Consider the following 6,918-nt stretch of genomic DNA (forward strand, 5'->3'; position numbering starts at 1 on the left):
TTATGGATGTGATGCATACTCACTTATTTCAGTTAACATGTTAAGTTATGAGATGGATGATGGTGATATAATTTAGATGTAAAAGTTTTAAGTGTTGATTCACCCCCCCTTCCTCTCAGAACTTACTTTCCCATTATTATTTCCAACAATAATAAAGGTTGTAGTAACATGTGATCTAAATGAAAAAATTAAAGGTACTTTATTCACAATACATAAAGAAATAATTGTCACATATGTCAATAATTCATGTTATAATATATAATTTGTACTCATTAGATGAAGGCCTTTAAATAAAAAACTTTTACCTCCTTAGGTTTAAGGCTACAACTATGTATGAGCTCTATGCATTCTGTAAATGAACTTTATAGCTACAAAATTGACCCTAACACACAAGTTTGTACTTCACTTGTAAAAACAATATGCTAGAATTTTGATTCAATTAATAATGGTTCAACTTTTTTTGATACACCCACATTAGGAAAAATCTTATAGACACTATTTGAGAATTTGATGTATAATTACTTGACCTACTCTTATCTCTTATCAAACCATTAGAGGACTCAATTCAATAGTGATTAATAATCAAATATAATAGGTATATTGATATTATGTTGATATGATACATTTTGTCCCTCTTGTAATTGATTTTAAAATAGGTACAATAACTTTCCAAATTATTTAAATAAAAAGGCTACCCAAATATGCTAACTTAGTGCACAACTTGAAATAATTTGCATTTTAGTCGATTCATAATAAATAATTAGGGAGGGAAATATAGTTTGAGCTAAAGTAAATTTAATTTAAATACACAAGATTCAATTATTCAATTGTTGAAGTAACTGAGTCAATTCTTCTCTTTGTAATTTTAAAATAAATTAACATAAAAAATTTAAACTATCGAAATACATGAAACATAGAATGCAAATTTAAGCTAGGATTATTTATGAATACCCATATGGAGTATATCATCCTATACAGTAATCTATAGATAAAAGTCATATAGGGATGACGTTCTCTAGTTGAACATGTTCCACTATTCCATTTGTTAATTTAATGTCCATTATTTTATAAAGCGTACTAATAATTCTAACTTCGAGGTTGTTAGTGTTGATCATGAGTAATCATAATTAAATAAAATGATATTCTAAGAATTAAAATATAACAAATTATATGAAACTACATCATAACCTAGTGCCAACTACAAATTTAAAAAATTCTAATACCTTTTTATTAGTTCCTGCCTTTGGCAGGAAATCTATTGGATCTCTTCAATTTCTAAAACCAATTAATTTGTCCAATAAGATTTCAGAATTATTTTGAGATCAAAATTTATTATAAAGTTCACATTTTCATCTTATTTAATGAAAAAACAAAATACCATTAAACTGAAATCTTATTGGCTCATGATGAAAAAGGCAATGAAAAAAATCATTTTCCTTCAACAAAAATACAACTTATTTTTTAACACCTCTATTAATGCAAGCATTAATTGCAACTTTATCTCTATTAACGAATGCATTAATTTCAATCTTATCTTTTCCACATTTGTGACAAGTGGATAAACTTTTTAAAAGAAGATAATAGTTTTAATTGATGTTTATTTTTGTCATTTGTAAAATGTTATTCAAATATAGATATTTTAATCAAATATAACATTTTAACTCTTTTAAATTGTCAATTTTTAAAAATTATTTTTTATATACTTTAATTTCATATTTATTTTAATTTTAATTTATATATAGTTTAAATTAAAATTTAATTATTTTTATTTTTACATATCTAAACGAATGCTTTTAATAGATTTTCTTTTATTTTTTATTTTTATATATAATTTATTAGATTATACATTTATTTAACATATATAATTTTTATTATATTGATATTTTTATAAGTGTGTTTGGTTTTTTTAAAGCATAAATATTATTTTTAAATTAATTTATGTTTATTTATTTTTATGCATTAGTTAGGAAGTAAATTTAATACCTTTTTTTTTTTATATCCCTTCTTTGATACTCGTTTGAGTGCTTCCCACGCTATTTTATAAGGTCAATTAAATGTCAAAGTAATTGGTAAATTAGTAATTAGTCAATTTAAATAGAAATTATGCTTTATTTATTTATTAAATTGGTTTTCAAAAAATTCTCATGCATGTATTTTCTATTTACATTACTAAAAAAAAATGCAAAGTTTGAAAAACTTTATTATGTCCACATCATGCAATAACTCTACTATAACAAAGTTCTCAAATTCTCACAGCTTCTAAGATTCTGAAGATGTGAAAATATTACATTAAATTGCATGTACAAAAAAATCTACTCGTGTGCATAAGTGTGATTTTAGTAATTAAAAAAATCTTCAGATTTCTAAAATTTTCCTATTACTTTCAATTTTGTTGCTATTTTTACTACTTTTGCTCTTTAGAACATTTAATTAAGCAAAACTTATACATATATTTTGAAGAAAGCAATTGAAAGTATAATATTCATATTTATTTTTAATTCAACCCTATTTTATGGTTATTATTTTTTTGCACAATGCAAATTGAACAATCATAAATATATTCTTAGAAATTATAAAACCTGTAAACAAACATTTCATATCTCACAAACTCAACTTCATAGATCTCTAAACTACGACACATTTAATATCTTGAAATCATCAAATGCGCCTCTTGTTAATATACGTCAACACAAGGATATTCATAAGACTTTGTATTTATTGACGTGGCCTTAAAATCTAAACTATAAGGAAAAGAAATATCAATTAAACCATTATAAATAAACAATTCAGAATGTTTCAAAAGAGAAAGGCAAAAGAAAACTTTAAATCCCCTTCCCGAGCCACAAAATATATAGTTATTTCTCCCCCCAATGATGTTCTCAACCTTTCAAAAATACAGTCCTCCATGATGCATAATCTGCCTACAACACACAATCTTTCTCTCAACTCTTGCCCAGATTCTCATTTAGTGGAGCCCTGGATTGTTAAGAATGTAAACAAATGCATTTCTTCATCACTCGCAGGGGATTTGCAATCGCCACAAGCACTTTTACCCAAAATACGCTTATCAGCATGTATGTCAATTGTGGGAGTTTGGTGGCAGCTCGCAAAGTTTTCGACGACATGAGTGGAGGAGAACGAGACAGCTTCTCATGGAATGCCATGATTGCTGCGTACCGAAGAGATGGAAATCCGCAGGAAGCTTTGACATTGTTTCACCATATGCAATTAACACCCGTTTCACCTGATCAGATCACCTTTGCCACCATTCTCCCAGCTTGCGCCAAAATAAGAGCTTTGGAATTGGGTATTCACATCCATCACAGCATTATCCAAAGGGGATTTCTTTCCGATGTTGTGATTGTCAATGCCCTGCTTGACATGTACTCAAAATGTGGAAACATATCTAAAGCTCGTGAACTGTTTGACAAAATACCTCAACGAGATGTTATTTCCTGGAATGTGATGATTGTAGGTTATGCACAAAATAGTGTTCTTGATGAAGCTTCAAGGCTTTTCGAAGATATGCCTCGACCAGATGTCGTCTCGTGGAACGTCATGGTTGCGGGGTATGCACAAAATGGATTTTTCGAAAAGGCCTTTGACATGTTTAAGCAAATGGAATCGACTGGTTTCAAGCCAAACTCCACTACCTTTGCAACCATCCTCTCAGCCTGTGCTAAAGTGGGAGCTTTTGAACAGGGTTTGAATATCCATCAAAGTATAATCGAAAGTGGATTATTGTTAGATGTCTTAGTGGTGAATGCCCTGATAGACATGTATTCAAAATGTGGAGGTATATGCAAGGCGCGCGAACTGTTTGACAATATGCCTCGACGAGATGTGGTCTCATGGACTACGATAATCACAGGATTAGCGCATAATGGTTTTGTGAAAGAGGCCTTGGAAACTTTTAAGAAAATGCAATTGTCAGGGATAAAACCCAACTCTACAACCTTTGCCAGCATTCTCTCAGCCTGTGCGAAACTGGGAGCTTTGGAACAGGGTGTGGGTATCCACCAAAGACTAATCGAAAGCATGTCTTTGTCAGATATTATAGTCACAAATGCACTGGTAGACATGTATGCGAAATGCGGAAACATACAGAAGGCATGTGAATTGTTTGATAAAATTTCTAAAAGAGACGTGGTTTCATGGAATGTGATGATTGCAGGATATGCACAAAATGGGATTGTTGAGAAATCTTTAGAGTGTTTTAAGGAAATGCAAATGTCAGGTATAAAGGCAAACTCCACAACCTTTTCTGGCGTTCTCACAGCCTGTGCCAAAATGGGAGTTTTGGAACAGGGTATAGACATCCATCAAAAGATCATTGAAAGCGGTTGTATATTTGATGATGCAATTGTTAATGCACTGGTAGACATGTATTCAAAATGTGAAAGCATACCAGAGGCCCGCAAACTGTTCGACAAGATGTCTCAACGAGATGTGGTCTCATGGAATGCAATGATTATGGGATATACACAAAATGGGTTTATTGAAAAAGCCTTGGAAACTTTTAAACAGATGCAATTGGCTGCCATAATGCCGAACTCCGTAACATTTGCCAGCATCCTACCAGCGTGTGCCAAAGTGGGCGCTTTGGAACAGGGTATGGATATCCATCAAAGCATAATAGAGTGTGGATTGTTGTCAGATGTTGTAGTTGCAAGTGCATTGGTAGATATGTATGCAAAATGTGGAGGTATACACAAGGCACGCAAGCTGTTTGACAAAATGTCTCAACGAGATGTAGTCTCATGGACTTCAATGATTGCAGGATATGCACTAAATGGCTTTAGCGAGGATGCTTTCATACTCTTTGATTTGATGAAGTGTTCAGGATGCTATCCTAACCATGTAAGCTTCACTTGTGTTTTATTTGCATGCAGCCATGCAGGTTTAGTTGACAGGGGCTGTAGATATTTTAATTATATGAGCGAATCTTACTGCATCATGCCTACAATTGATCATTATGTGTGCATGATTGACCTTCTTGGCCGTGCTGGTTATCTTGACGAAACTTGGAACTTTATCATCAAATTGCCAATTAAACCTCCCGTTGTTGTGTGGATGTCTTTGCTTGGTGCCTGTAGATCACATAAGAAACTTGGATTAGGACTATTTACAACAAATCCTCTTGTTGAGTTAGATTCTAAGAATGCAGCAACATATGTTCATCTGTCAAATATCTATGCAGATGTAGGTGGGTGGCGTGAGGTTCAAAAAGTTAGGAGATTGATGGAAGACAGGGGAACTAAAAAAATACCTGGGTGTAGTTGGATCGAAGTCCATAAAGTGGTGCATGCTTTTTGTGTAGGAGACAAGTCACACCCACAGACAGGAGAGATATATGCAAAATTGGAGAAATTGTCTTGGGAGATGAAGGCAGTGGGTTATTTTCCTGATTCAAGTCATGCACTGAATGATGTAGAAGAGGAAGAAAAGGAACTATTTATTTGCCATCACAGTGAGAAGTTGGCAATTGTATATGGATTGTTATGCACTCCTCCTGGAACAATGATAAGAGTTTTTAAGAACCTTCGAGTATGTGTTGACTGCCATACTGCAACCAAGTTTATCTCTAAGATTGTTGCTAGGCAAATTGTTGTGAGAGATGTAAGTCGATTCCATCATTTTAATCAAGGAAAATGTTCCTGTGGAGATTATTGGTGATGCAAAGTTGGGCAAGCTACAAACATAAGCTTGCACCGTAAGAATCTTATTAGTTTCAAACATGCAGCGGTGACACGGAATCAAGGTTTATTTTCAGTTTCTGTGAGTGTTTCTTGTTAACACTTAGAGATCTAGACTAGGGTATTGATTTCATAAAAGTAGACGTGAAGCTTCGCAATGGGTATCAATGCCTCTAAACACTAATGGGATATTTATTAAACCACTATTTTCTCACACAAAAGGATGTCATGCCAGCAGGAATTGTGAGAAAAAAGCTTGCATCCATAGATTGGATTCCAGGTTGTTTCATTAATTCAATAAACTTGAAAACTTCCTTGCAAAAGCCATTTTTCCTATATCCTACAATCATAAAATTCTCTCAGGTTACATTTCTTTGAGACAGCCTGTTGATCAATATACATGCATTCTGTGTGATACCATATTTTGAATGCATGTCTTTCAGGTCACACACAACTTTGATGGATGCTGATACCCTATTCTAAATCTACTCTTTGGCATAGGTTGGGAAAAAGTTGGGAAAGTTTTTAGATTTAGGTTGAGTAGGCCTTATACATATCAATTACACTTCGTAAAAGTTTCCAATGCTGTCAATGGGCATCTAGTTTAGTGACAAAGTCTTGTAGGCACCTAGATGGCGCTGAGTTCAAATCTTCTTAATTACAAAAGAGTTTCCAAGGCCTTTATGTTAAAACCATTATGTGCATATACTATAGTTTTTCCAACTCATAAGACCACATCTATTTGAGAGCAAGCAATTTGTGTACATCTTATATAGATGACTACCAATGAACTCACAACATGTGACCAAATTCAGGTTTTGATTATATTTGTATTGAAGTTCCTAACTCTTTCTAAACTATACATTTTGACAAAGGTTTCCTTACAATTCCATTTTCTTAGAAGCTTCCAATTTGTCTTTTATAAAACCATTTTGTGTATAACCATGGAGTGGAAACCATGTTCTTTCCAAGCATTTTGTCAAACTTTGTGCATGCTTTTACATCTTGCATATATATGAACTAAGGAATTCACAACTACTATGTTTGACAAAAAACCCTTACAATTAGGATTTGATGGATCTCATTATTCAATTGTAAATGGTCATTTCATACAAGCATGATGATGCTACTTTTATTATGGAGACTAGATTTATACCTTTTAATTGCACTTGGTTACAAAGGCCTTATTAACTAAACCATTTTTTAAAAATATAATAATCAC

General features: G+C 32.5%; 1 pseudogene across 1 annotated transcript; it reads left to right on the forward strand.

The window, feature by feature from the left end:
* The first annotated feature begins 2,815 nt into the window (after positions 1 to 2,815).
* LOC149572086 (pentatricopeptide repeat-containing protein At3g26782, mitochondrial pseudogene) lies at positions 2,816 to 6,019 on the forward strand (annotated as a pseudogene). The gene has a single exon (XR_016359899.1). The product of XR_016359899.1 is annotated as a pentatricopeptide repeat-containing protein At3g26782, mitochondrial pseudogene (transcript).
* The last annotated feature ends 899 nt before the right edge of the window (positions 6,020 to 6,918 follow it).

This window comes from Cupressus sempervirens, chromosome 2, assembly GCF_028749045.1.
Source record: "Cupressus sempervirens isolate cs-2001-9-10 chromosome 2, ASM2874904v1, whole genome shotgun sequence".
NCBI lineage: Eukaryota > Viridiplantae > Streptophyta > Pinopsida > Cupressales > Cupressaceae > Cupressus > Cupressus sempervirens.